Source organism: Scylla paramamosain, chromosome 39 (genome assembly GCF_035594125.1).
Source record: "Scylla paramamosain isolate STU-SP2022 chromosome 39, ASM3559412v1, whole genome shotgun sequence".
Lineage (NCBI taxonomy): Eukaryota > Metazoa > Arthropoda > Malacostraca > Decapoda > Portunidae > Scylla > Scylla paramamosain.
Genome location: NC_087189.1, coordinates 9,830,407 through 9,844,583, shown reverse-complemented (window position 1 = coordinate 9,844,583; position 14,177 = coordinate 9,830,407). Strand labels below are relative to the sequence as shown.

At 41.4% G+C, this 14,177-nt stretch overlaps 1 long non-coding RNA gene across 1 annotated transcript; it reads right to left on the bottom strand.

Annotated features, from left to right (window-relative positions):
* Positions 1 to 8,579: 8,579 nt before the first annotated feature.
* On the bottom strand, positions 8,580 to 9,079 carry LOC135092367 (uncharacterized). Its single transcript, XR_010262830.1, has 2 exons — positions 9,012 to 9,079; positions 8,580 to 8,903 (listed from the first exon to the last, which is right to left on the bottom strand). It is a non-coding gene; the product is annotated as an uncharacterized LOC135092367 (long non-coding RNA).
* Positions 9,080 to 14,177: the final 5,098 nt, after the last annotated feature.

Here is a 14,177-nt window from a genome sequence, read left to right as displayed (position 1 = left end):
TTCCTTTTGGCGGCGATCACCATTTTTTCCTTGTAATAGATATCCCAAAGTCAGTTATTGGAACAAGGGCTCCACCAGCTGCTGTTGTTACTGCCTCCACGCTGCTATCCACCTTGACATCTGGATGAGCTTTCTCAGAGTAGAAACAACTCAATACATTGCGGTAATATATATATATATATATATATATATATATATATATATATATATATATATATATATATATATATATATATATATATATATATATATATATATATATATATATATATATATATATATATATATACATATATAAATTTATCGTGAAGCCTGAAGGGAAAGTGGGAGTGAGTTTTCTTGCTATTTGTATTTTAATTTTTTGGTGTAATATACACACACATATATATGGCATTGCATTAAGAAAGAGAAACACTTTTCGTTATGAAGCAACGGTCTGGTTAACAGATAATGGCGGCGGCACACTAGGATAATGTCAATGACTGTTGGTTGTTTTTGCTACTGCTTTTCTGTTTCACTATTCAAAATGAGTGGCACGGTGGGGGAGTTTGGTTGTTGAGGAGTACAGATAACAGTTTGGTCTAGCATGTTGTTGCTCACATCAGGATTCAAATATATCTTTTATTTGTATGTCTTACTGTACAGATAAGTTAAGATGCAGCAAGATTTATTTGAAATTTTGTTCCTGTTACATATTGAAATGCTTTATTTGTAAATATTCTTAATTACATCATTTCATTAAGCATTCCGACTATCTTCGGTGGTTTACGTCCCGTGCGTCTTGAGCTGCCAGTTAGCTGTTATATATGCAATGTTACGAGCGAAACATCTCTGTCTGTCTCACAGTCTTTCTAGAGAGCACAAACTTTGATTTCTGCCTCGTTAAGACTCTCTTAATACTGATCCAGCATTGGTTTCCCCATGATGATCTAGAGATGTACTTGTTGAGGAGTGGAGTGGAGTGATGAGTCTACCAGCTGTCTGCCTTAAATAAGCCAGCAGCGTGTGCATGTACAAACGTGTTGTTTGCCTTACAGTACATAGCCAGCAGCATATGCATGTACAAATGTGTTGGCTGATACAGTACAACAACAACAACAACACACACACACACACACACACACACACACACACACACACACACACACACACACACACACACACACACACACACACACACACACACACACACACTGACAGACAACAAACAACATGTTTCATAAGTAACCGTGTGGCTGTGCACTCCCACACCAGCCTGGCGGGAATTATTTTTACCAGTAGTGCATTTGAAGTCTGCTGAAACACGTATAGGCTTTGTGTGCATTTGGCTGATACTCGTACATCATGAGAGACAAGCAAGTAAAACATGAGATGGTGCTAAGCTTTCCTAACATACTTGGATTTGAAAGCGAAGTGCTTCATGGAAATTACAAAAAAAAAAAAAAAAAAAATCAAAATAATCACATTTTAATCAACGATTATTATCAAGAAAAATATGATTATGATTTGATTATGATTACGTAATCACAGCCAACGATTATGATTTTTTGATTAGTGATCATGATCATGCCCACGTCTGAATATATATATATATATATATATATATATATATATATATATATATATATATATATATATATATATATATATATATATATATATATATATATATATATATATATATATATATATATATATATATATATATATATATATATATATATATAAAGTTTCACTGTATATGAGAAGTCATTTTTTCCTTTTGCTTGGAGTAGCTGGCCAAAATTGAATAAATGCGAGGTTTTATTTGGGTTTTTATTGTTGTCTTCTTCCACCGAAAGAGGGAAAAGGAAAAGAATGATAAATCTTTTATACTTACGTTTCTGTTAAAGTGTCTAAACACATTAATAGAAGCGTTTTTAGCTTGAGATGAGATGTGAAGTTTCCAGTTCAGATCATAAGTAAAGGGCAGACCGAGGATGTTCAGTGTAGAAGAGGGAGACAGTTGAGTGTCATTGAAGAAGAGGGGATAGTTGTCTGGAAGGTTGTGTTGAGTTGATAGATGGAGGAATTGAGTTTTTGAGGCACTGAACATTAAGTTTATGAAAATGAAGTGTATAGAAAACATTTGCCGTATTTCTTAAAAGCTAGAGAGAATATCTGCCCTCTGTCATTGACTGTACCGAGACTTTTAGCCGGAGTTTGTTAAGTCCACGGAGAGTGTTTGCAGCATTTCATCAAGTGTACACTTGACATTGGCCACATTCTCTTAAATCTACAGATATTATTTGTCACTTTTCATTAGGTCTACGGAAAATGTTTGCCTTATTCTATCAAGTGCATGGATATTAGAACATAAGAACATAAGAAATAAGGGAAGCTGCAAGAAGCGACCAGGCTTACACGTGGCAGTCCCTGTATGAAATATACCTACCTATTTCCACCTATCATCCCCATCCATAAACCCGTCTAATTTTCTCTTAAAGCTCCCTAATGTCCTAGCACTAACAGCATGATTACTGAGTCCGGTCCACTCATCTACCACTCTATTTGAGAACCAATTTCTTGGTATCTCTTTCCTAAACCTAAATCTTTCAAGCTTGAACCCGCTATTTCTTCTTCTATCCTGGTTGCTGATTCTAAGAATTTTACTTACATCCCCCTTGTTATAACCCTTATACCAATTAAAGACCTCTATCAGGTCCCCTCTTAACCTACGTCTCTCTGAAGAATGTAAATTTAATAACTTCAATATCGCCTCGTAAGGAATACTCCTCATCCCTTGTATCCTTTTAGTCATTGTCCTCTGTACTGATTCTAATAGACCTATATCTTTCCTGTAATGTGGGGACCAGAACTGCACAGCGTAGTCTAGATGAGGTCTGACGAGCGCCAAGTATAACTTTAATATTACTCCCGGCCTTCTACTTTTAACTCTCATAAAAATGAATCCTAGTACCCTATTTGCCCTGTTTCTGGCCTCTATGCATTGTTTTCCTAGACGGAGTTCAGAGCTAACTATAACTCCAAAATCTTTCTCGTACCCTGTACCTACCAGAGTTTTGTTGTTTAAAGTGTACCTATTGTGTGGGTTTCCTCTACCTACGCTAAGCACTTTGCATTTGTTGATATTAAACTGCATTTGCCATCTGTCCGTCCATTCTTTCATTCTATCGAAATCTGCCTGCAAGGCGATGGCATCCGATTCTGACCTAATTAATCTACGTGTCACCATTATCTAATCTACTATCACCATTATCTACTGCCTCGTACACTCTACTGTAAAAACTTAACAAGTTTGTCAGGCAAGACTTTCCCTTTGTGAAGCCATGCTGTGACTGATTTATCAAGTTATGCACTGATTCTAATTGTCTAAATGTTCCCTAATGTTCCTCGCTATTATTGACCCCAATAATTTACCCACAACTGAAGTTAAGCTGACAGGTCTATAATTAGACGCTAAAGTTTTATCTCCTTTCTTAAAGATGGGTACTACATTAGCCTGCCTCCACATTACTGGTACCTCATCTAACTCAGGTGATTTCCTAAAGACAGAAACTATCGGCTCACTAATAACCTCTTTGCATTCCTTAAGTACTCTGGGATATATTTCATGTGGTCCTGGTGTCTTGAACTTTTTAGCTTATCTAGCTCCTGTTCCACTATATCCCTAGTTATGAAAATATCTGTCAGCTTCTCATTCTCATCTGCTCTAAACACCTGTTCACTATCTGGCATATCCTGCATGTTTTCCTGGGTGAAGACAGTTAAAAAATACTTATTCACAATTTTGCTAACCTCCTCCCCAGAACTAACCAGCTCCCCATCTGCTGCCTTTAATGGACCTACAGTATCCTTATTCTTCGTCCTGTATACCTGATAAAATTCCTTGGGGTCCGTCTTCGCCTGGCTGGCTACCTTTAATTCATAATTGCCCTTAGCTTTCCTCGTTAACCTCCTGACTGTTCTAACTAATTCATTATATTGTGGCCTTAAAACTTCTTCACCTGCCCTTAATCTCTTATATATATACTTCTCTTCCGCCCTATATAATGTTTTAACCTAGCAGTCATTCATTTAGGGTCATTTTCTGTGATCTTATTGCTGTATTCGGGATGTTTGCTAACTGACCTGTATGCAGTTTATCTACGAAATATTTACACAGCTCATCTACATTTTCTGCACCTAATTCCCTCATCTCGGCCCCTTCCATCCTCTCCACTCCCTTATCTACTCACCTCGACCTCACCTCTCCCATTTCAGCATGACCTGACCCTCCAACATACTCACACCTATCCCCCTCTCTCTCTCTCTCTCTCTCTCCTCCGCCCCTTCCGGACACATCTTCCCTCCTCTTGTCCTACACCCTCACGCCTCACCTCACCTCTCTTATCTTGCCTTATCTCTCTCAACTCCGTCCCGAACCTGACCTCACCCTGCATCCGTTGCCAGTCAATTCCTTGGAGGTACCTTTTTAATTCCTCAAAATCTGCTCTCCTAAAGTCAGGTATTTTACTAGTGTTTTTGCTTCTAAAAGTTTCCTCCCATTTTAAATTGTACCTAATTTCTTGATGGTCACTGTTACCTAGCTGTCCTCCAACCTCTACCTGCGTAACTGCTTCCTCCCTGTTAGTAAGAATTAAATCTGGAATACTGTTCCCCCTTGTGTGTTCTACGACTACCTTTTTTAAAAATTTATCCTGAAATACCTTAAGAAATTCCTCTGCTTCCTTGTTACCCACCATCAGGCTTCAGTCGATATTCCCAAAATTAAAATCTCCTAGCACACATACCTGACTGTACCTGCCTGTTCTATTTATTTCCTGCCACAGTGAGGTGTTAATTTCCTTTGTACTGTTCAGTGGCCTGTACACTACTCCCAGTACTACTGACTGTGATCCTTCCTTAATATCTACCCATATCGACTCTGTTTTGCTATCAGTTTTAATTCTACTGTTAATACAACACTGTAATGTGTCCCTAACGTATAACGCGACGCCTCCTCCTCTCCTGTTTTCCTTGTCTTTATAGAACAGTGTATAACCATCTATGATATTTTGATATTGTTTGCCACATTCCATTAAGTGTACCTAGAATGTTTGTCACAGTTAGTTACCTGTGTGTAGAGTGTTTGCTGCATTTGTCAAACCTACGAAGGAAGTTTGCGGTGTTTCAGTAAGTATGTGGACAGTGTTTTTTAGTGTTTGTCACAGTTAGTTACCTGTGTGTAATGTTTGCTGCATTTGTCAAACCTACGAAGGAAGTTTGCGGTGTTTCAGTAAGTATGTGGACAGTGTTTCGTATGTGTTTCGTAAACCATACAGTGTTGGGTGTATTTTTTGTAAGTCTTCGGGAAATGTCTGTTGCACTTCATATTACTGTACGTATTGTTTATTTGTTGATGTAAATGAAAAAAAAAAAGTTTGTTAGGAAAGTGTTAGTGTGAGACAAAGGAAAGTCAAAGTAAGAAAGAACAATCAGACGTACACAAACGATGCATGTCCTCGACTTGCATCGTCTCTTGAAGGAGAAAATATAACTATGATACAAAGTGTGCTATTTTGTTTTGTTAACTTTCTTTTTTATCATCTAATTGACTTTCTTTTTTTTTCACCGTCACAGGTAACGATCGCCACCACCTCCACCACCACCACCACCACCACCACCATCAAGAGGTGAAGTTCAATGTAAGTAGCACTAAGTACTTTCAGTGTCTGGTGTTGTGTATTTCAGCCACGAGGTGACGCGGCAAGGTGGGCAGCCCTCATCACTGCTTACCTGCTTGGCCTGCATGCCACTTTGACACTTGGGCGAAGTTTGCTGTAGTCGCTGGAATTTTGAGATGCTGAATTCAGGGATTGAAAAATGGGGAAATGAGCATTCTGAGGAGCCCGGTGGAGGCACCACCACCTCCCCGCAGCACCTTGACGAGTGTGGTCACTGTGTTTCACCTCCGCACGGCTGCCTTCGACTTATGGAAATGCCTTTATTTTGTACTATGTATTTATTTTCCATGCTCTGGTTTGACCCACTTACCGACTTGCTCGACGCCGCACGACACGCGCGAATGCTGCCTGCCATCTTTATTCACCTTTGTTCGGCGTGCATCGGAGTCGGCGATTATCCTGTGCTTGGTTTTTCTACTGTAAGGAGAAATGTAATTAAGTTTTTATCGTGCGTGGTGTACAGCACATAATGAAGAGGGCCGCGAGAACTCCGTCACAGTGTGTTCCCACAGCCACACCAGCACACCTCTGCTCACCGTAATGGAGTGTAGGGCGAGGCAGCCCCGACACTCGCCACTCTGCTGCAATTCACAATATATTATTTTCACTGCTTTTTTTTTTTTTCCCTTTCTATATCCTCCTCCCATTATTGTTCTTTTGTTTATGTCCACTCACTCACCTGGTTACCTTGAACGGCGCATGATTACCTCTGCGATAAGCCACAAGTGTCACGCAGGTAATGGCAGGTATCAGGGAGTGTTTGGAGGAGAGGTATCTGGTGGTGACACTTTCATGAGCGAGGCTTGGTGCAGCTGTGGCGTGAACGACTGCAGCTGGGGAAGCATTGGTGGTCACTGTGTTTGGTGACGTGAGAGAGACAGATAGAGAGATGGATGGATGGATAGGTGGATAGATAGAGTGAATGATGGGTAGATGGAAGGATAGAGGAAAAGATAGGTAGATGAATAGGTAGATAGATAGGTGGATGGATAGATGGACAGAGAGATGGGCAGATGTACAGATAGAAAGGTAGACAGATAGACAGATAGATAGACAGATAAGTAGATAGATAGATAGATAGATAGATAGATAGATAGATAGATAGATAGAGAGAGAGAGAGAGAGAGAGAGAGAGAGAGAGAGAGAGAGAGAGAGAGAGAGAGAGAGAGAGAGAGAGAGAGAGAGAGAACAGTCATTATGTACGATTTTTGCTCTCCTGCCTGATGATGTGTTATGATTGTCTGTCTGTCTGTCTGTGTGTTTGTGTATTTGTGCACCTGTCTTGCGTCTGTGTGCCTGGTATCCCCAAAGAGTTAGCAGGGTGTTTTAACAAGGCTGTGATGAAGGGCGAGTGCTGAGCTGAGGAATAATTGACTGGTGCTCAGGGAGGATCCGGGGAGGTGGGCGGTCAGGAAGGAGTATTTTTAGTCTGCTAGATTCTTGTGTGCTGCATTTTTTGTTTATCTTTGTTTGTGTAAGAAGGGCACGGGCAAAGGGCACCAAATTACGTATAAAAAGGCTACACTGATTTGTCAGTATCTAAAGGAGGACCGAAAAGGTAAGCCAGATTACAGAAATGTTTTTGAGCCCTCCCTCATGAAAGAATTCAAGTCATGGGAAGGAGGAAATACAGAAATAGGCAGGGAGTTCCAGTGTTTAGCAGAGAAAGTGACGAATGATTGAGAATGCCGGTTAACTCCTGCATTAGGGAGGTGGACAGAATAGAGATGCATCAAATCACCTGACTAACGAGGCATAAATCAAGGTATGCGCTCTCTCTCTCTCTCTCTCTCTCTCTCTCTCTCTCTCTCTCTCTCTCTCTCTCTCTCTCTCTCTCTCTCTCTCTCTCTCTCTCTCCTCTCTCTCTCTCTCTCTCTCTCATTGAGGGAGGAGAGAGAGACGTTTCCCTCCCACTTCCTTTGCTATAAGGTTTATTTTGCAATACTTCGATCATACGGTTTATTTTCCTATAACTTTCAATAAGGTTGTTTTTCGGGTAGCTATATTTATTTTCCCCTACTTGGATCATACGGTTAATTTTCCTATACTTTCCATAAGGTACATTTTCAAGTACGTATATTAATCTTCTCATACTTCGATCATACAGTTTATTTTCCCTTGGCTTCCAATAAGGCTCATTCTCGAGTAATTTGGTAATAAATATGCGAATAATAAAATATGCGAAGAAGAAACAAAGGAAAACTGGCCATGCAAAAAACGTGATTCTCTCTCTCTCGCTCTGTCTCTGCCAAGGCAGCAGGTGGACACGAAAATACGTGCATTGCTCACATGATGGCCGCCGCACACGCCTGATTTGTGCATTATTAACAGGAGAAGCAGTGTTGTGAGCACGGCTAATAATCTCTGTGGCCTTTGAAAATAGTCGTGGTGAGAGAGCGTAGAGTTTCAGAACACAGGCCTCTCTCTCCCAATTGCCGGAGAATTTAGTGTTGTTATTTACTTGTCCTGATAGCTTAATCTAACCTAACCTAACCTAATCTAACCTAACCTAACCTAACCTAACCTAATCTAACCTAACCTAACCTAACCTAACCTAAACTAACCTAACCTAACCTACCCTAAACCTAACCTACCCTAACCTAACCTAACCTAACCTACCCTAACCTAAGCTAACCTAACTTAACCTATCCTAACCTACCCCTTTTCCCCCTCCCCCTCCCAAGACAGCACTCCCTCCCCCTTCCTGGCTGTCTTCCCTCCCCCTCCCCCTCCCACCCTAACCTATCCCCTCCCCCTCCCCCTCCCCCTCCCACCTAACCTATCCCCTCCCCCTCCCCCTCCCCCCTCCCCGGGCAGCCGACTGCCCTGTGGGGCCGGCTGCCCCCCTCAGTCAGGGAAGTACTCCAGCAGGGCGGAGTACACCACCAGGGTGAGGGACAGGGTCTGTGCAATGGCGAGCAGGTTGTCCCACAGGCCGTGGGACAACCTGCTTCCAGCCCTGCCCCTCCCCTGGCGAGCCTTCCCTGGCTGGGGGAGTTGGCGCTGTGGTGGTGGGGAAGGGGTCACCACTCCCTTCCCCACTCCTCGGAGGACGAGCCCCGCTCCCTCGTCCTCCGCGGGGGTCGTGGCTCTCCTGGCCTCCTTTTGCCCCTCCTCCGGGCTGGGGGCCGAGACCCACAGGCCCAGGCCATCCTTCCCCGGGCTGGCCGCCACCACCTGGCCAGCCTCTGGGGCGGGGCAGGTCTCGTGCCCTGGGCTGGCCGCCACCACCTGGCCAGCCTCAGGGGCGTGGCTGGCCTCGTCCCCAGGGCTGGCCGCCACCACCTGGCCAGCCTCTGGGGCGGGACCGGCCTCCTGCCCCGCCTCGGGGACGCGGACAGCCTGGTCCTCCTGGGGGGCTTGGGGCGGCTGCCCACTCTCTTGCTGTTGCAAAAGAGCACGGGGCAGCCCTGCCCCTGCCCCCCGTGGACACCCTGACCTCCGGCCAGGCTGAAGTACAAAACGGCGTGACGCCCCGCCGTAGTGTACCTCAGTCCGGCCAGGAGGTCCCTCAGGGGCAAGTCCTGGCAGAAGACTGTTTCGCCTCCTGCCAGGCACTGCACCCTGATGGGTGTCTCCTGGTCCAAGGCGGCCAGCTTGTCCATGTTCAGGCTGGCCGCCTGATCCGACACGAGGGGCTTCGCCCCCCCTCGGCCCCTTGCCGGAAGGTAAAGGAGGCCAGAGAGCGCCTCCCCCTCCCACAGCAGCCCCCTGAGCGGGGGTGGGACAGCCTCACGGCGTCCACGCCACACTCGCCCAGGAGGCTCAGCCTTGCCTCCACAGACAATCGACTGCTTCTAATACCCATTCTAGTTCTCATGAAATTAAAAATGTACCTTGGTTCAGTTTTGGCTGAGTGGCGAAAAGTAGGATGGTGGTGAACAGACCGCTTGAGAGAGAGAGAGAGAGAGAGAGAGAGAGAGAGAGAGAGAGAGAGAGAGAGAGAGAGAGAGAGAGAGAGAGAGAGAGAGAGAGAGAGAGAGAGAGAGAGAGAGAGAGAGAGAGAGAGAGAGAGAGAGAGAGAGAGAGAGAGAGAGAGAGAGAGAGAGAGAGGTTGATTGATTGATATATTTTGTTTGCCTTTTGTAACATTAATGCATTTCTGCATTTCATACACAGTTCAATACGTAAGGCCAGGTCCATCAAGCCGAAGCTTTTATACAGACCTGAATAAAGAATTACACAAGTAGCGCAAATGTTTACACCCTGACTTGTTCCTATTTGAGCCGCCATTTTGCACATGATAGAGGTAATAATAGACTACTTGTTTTGTTGTTTGCAGCACATGACACAATAATGAGTGATGGAGTGTATAGTATGCTATACTGTGCCACATATATGTTCACATACGTGAACTTCGCGAACACAAACACAGGTAGACACACTTACATAGATACCCACAAACATACATACCACAACATATAACTGCATACATACACACATTCATATGTACATGCACAGACACACACACTCACACATATGCAACCTGTATGCGAACATACATACGTACAGCATGATGCATACATGCGGGCACACAATACACGCACACACACACACACACACACACACACACACACACACACACACACACACACACACACACACACACACACACACACACACACACACACACACACACATGGCCACATACAAACCTGTGCACATACATACACATACTCACATACATACGTAACAAATGTATGCATAGTTACATACATACTTTGCCGTAACATATGTTATATTAGCCAAGGTTTTCTATTAATGATATCATTGTTGGTGATGTACATACACACGTCCACAAGATGTGCACACCTGACATGTGTGTCTGTGTATCAACACATAACAGCACATGATTCACAGACATTGCTATGGTTAGCATTCATAGTTTAGAAGTAAGAAACATTTCACTTTGCTTTTAAACAAATTGATAGAGGTTAGTGATTTAATTTCGTGCGGGAGGCTGTTCCACTCCCTGACGCCGCGCACACTCACGCTTCTCTATGCGTGGACAGTCCTACAGAGAGGAAGTTTGAGGTCATCTGGCCTTCTACTGTTATTAACATTATTGGATAGTAATTCATAAGATGTATTATTGGGATATATGTAAATTGATTTGAAAAGAAATATACAAGTTTGCAAGAATATTATATCGGGGACTTTCAAAAGGTTGTGTTCACAAAATAGAGGATTAGTATGATCGTACCGTTTTTTATGAAATATTACTCTCATTATTTTCTTTCTGCGCAACAAATAACCCCTCTAAGAGTGTTTTAAAAGCTCCCCCTGAAATTGCCGAACAGTATATTACATGTGGATAAACAGTAGACATATATATTAATTTCAGACATTGGACAGTTATATTGTTTGTAATTGTGTACAAGACACCAGTTATTTGTGACAATTTACTACAGAGTTGATGTAGGTGTTGTTTTCATGTTAATCTATCATCTATTATTAAGCCTAGAAATGTTATGCAGTTAACTTTCCTCAAGAAATTTTTTTTTCTTTATATTAATATCAACTTCATTTACGTTTGTCAGACAAGACACCATCTAGAAAGTTTTAGACACGTTTAGTGTAAGTGTGTTGCTAGTTAATTAATTCATGATTTAAAGTATTAACCATTTCCTCTATATTTTGTCCCTGGACGTATATATAATAATAGAAAATAAAAAGGAAGCTAGGGAAAGGGTGGAGAGAGAGAGAGAGAGAGAGAGAGAGAGAGAGAGAGAGAGAGAGAGAGAGAGAGAGAGAGAGAGAGAGAGAGAGAGAGAGAGAGAGAGAGAGAGAGAGAGAGAGAGAGAGAGAGAGAGAGAGAGAGAGAGAGAGAGAGAGAGAGAGAGAGAGAGAGAGAGAGAGAGAGAGAGAGAGAGAGAGAGAGAGAGAGAGAGAGAGAGAGAGAGAGAGAGAGAGAGAGAGAGAGAGAGAGAGAGAGAGAGAGAGAGAGAGAGAGAGAGAGAGAGAGAGAGAGAGAGAGAGAGAGAGAGAGAGAGAGAGAGAGAGAGAGAGAGAGAGAGATATTCGTATATTCGTATATTCGTGAGAAATATTCATGGCAAGAAGTAAATTCTTTCATACAAATGCGCCACATTAAGCACCTCCAGAGTAAGACTGTATAATTATCAGGCAGGAAGCGCGACAGTAAACACGTCAAGTCTATGGAGAAGGCAGGGCGTGTTTCACTTGCTGGTCTTGCCTCTCACTTTTTTTTTTTTTTATGTTTGCTTTTTTTCTTTTCTTTTCTTTCTTGCATGGATTGACAAGGTGTGGAATAATAGTAAGAAAATATAAATGATAAAAAAAACTGAATTGGTGTTACTCCAGGTAATAATGCTGCTCTAACTACTACTACTACTACTACTACTACTACTATTACTACTCATACTACTACTACTACTACTACTAGTACTACTACTACTATTACTACTACTAGTACTACTAACATTCACCTATTACGACTCAGAAAAGCTTTATTTTTCTCCAATCCTTTATACAAGGAGCTGCGTTTGGAAATGAAAATTCAAATAGCCGATCACAAAAATCAATTAGATGCAAAAAGATATTGGACCGCTCAACTTGAAACACTGGAGTAAACAATGCAATACATGTTTAATTTAGAGTCTGTGTAAAATGGTATTCTTACATTTGCATATAGCCACTATTTTTACTCACACTCTCATATCTTCTTGGCGAATGACAAACAGAGGAACATAAAAATATCTTTACAGTTGCCGCTTCCTTACATACACAGACAAAAAAAAAGAGAGAGAAAAAAAAAAGGCAATAATAATAAAACTAAATATGTTTCTGGAAGTGCATCAATACTTTTAAAACAACGAGTCACAGGAAGAGCAAAAAACAGAAACAGCAAAGAATTCCAGAGTTTACCAATGATGGTGAGGAAAGATTGAAGATATTCCTTAACTCCTGGACTACTGAAAGCGAACGGAATAAAGGTGAAAGTCTTGTGTAGCGCCAGCGTGGGGAAGGAGAGACGCATGCTGATGGCAAATTCAGAAGAGCAGTAACCATAGAAATAACATCACAAGACAGACTTCCCCCATTTTTTTCCATCTTCATATACTTGTGTGCATTTTTTGTAGCATATCAGTGTATTTGCTCTGGTAAGCTCAGTAGGTATGAAATGTTCTCTAGGGTATGCATTAATTCGTCCATTTATTTATTTATTTATTTATTTATTCACTTATTTACTATCTATTTATTTTATATTCTACTTTCCATTACCACATCGTATTGAGAGGTACCTTTGTGACTCACTGTTTCCTTTACATTGAGAAATGACTTGTTTATTACAATACAGCATAAAGCAAGTGTCTGCAGTGAGTCAGACACTTTGTCAAGCAGCCTTACCTTACATGCACATGGAATAACACAGGCAAGCATGACAGGCTTCACTTAAATGTAAATCTACAAAGGTACACTGCGCTACAAAAACAGCTCCGTCCCCGTCACTCACCGGTAAATTGTGAGTGTGTCAGGAGGAGCTGCAAAAAGCCAGTCCTCGTCGTCTGGCCGCGAGGAAGGAAAAAGATCCCGCCGCTGCTGCATCCGACAACACAAACACAAAATCAGAGGACTGTGTTAAACCCTAAAGTTCTGATATTTTTGCCTAAAAAATTCCTCAATTGAATATTCCTGTTATTATGGAAAGTATTTTGTAATTGTATATCTTTCCTTTCCTCACTCATATACTCGTACATACAAAAGATATATACGAAAAAATAAACGAACGCAAAAATGATAGCCAATTGTTAGGTTTCAACTGAATCTCTAAGTAAATATTTATACCAACAAGATGACACTGTTATAGAAAGTATATGGTTTCCTGTCCTTCTTTTTTTTTCTATGAATACACTAAAATAAGCACACGAAGACTGGAATACAGAAAAAAAATAGTTTGGAAAAGATTCTCGGTTAATCCTCAAAGGACTTTTTCCCTGTAAGATGTAATGAACAAATATATACAAAATTTATATTCTTTCTTCTTTCGTATACACACACACACACAGACATATATATATATATATATATATATATATATATATATATATATATATATATATATATATATATATATATATATATATATATATATATATATATATATATATATATATATATATATATATATATATATACCCTAGGAAAGCAAAAAAAATGGGAGGCAAAACAACGCTTTAGAAAAAAGGTTTAAATTAATCCTTCAATGGATGATAATACTACTGACACGATATCTTGGAAGCTGTATCATTAGCATGATTATTTGTTTGAAGAAGTGAATCATTTCATTGTGTTTTTCTTGCGTTGCGCATTTGGAGCGTCATTTTGTTTCCCATCCTGCCCAGTCAGCTGGCTGACAGGACAGGAGGATATTACTGTATGCCGCTCAGAGGTGACTAGTTGTCGGGAGTGGTTGGGTGTTACCTGGTG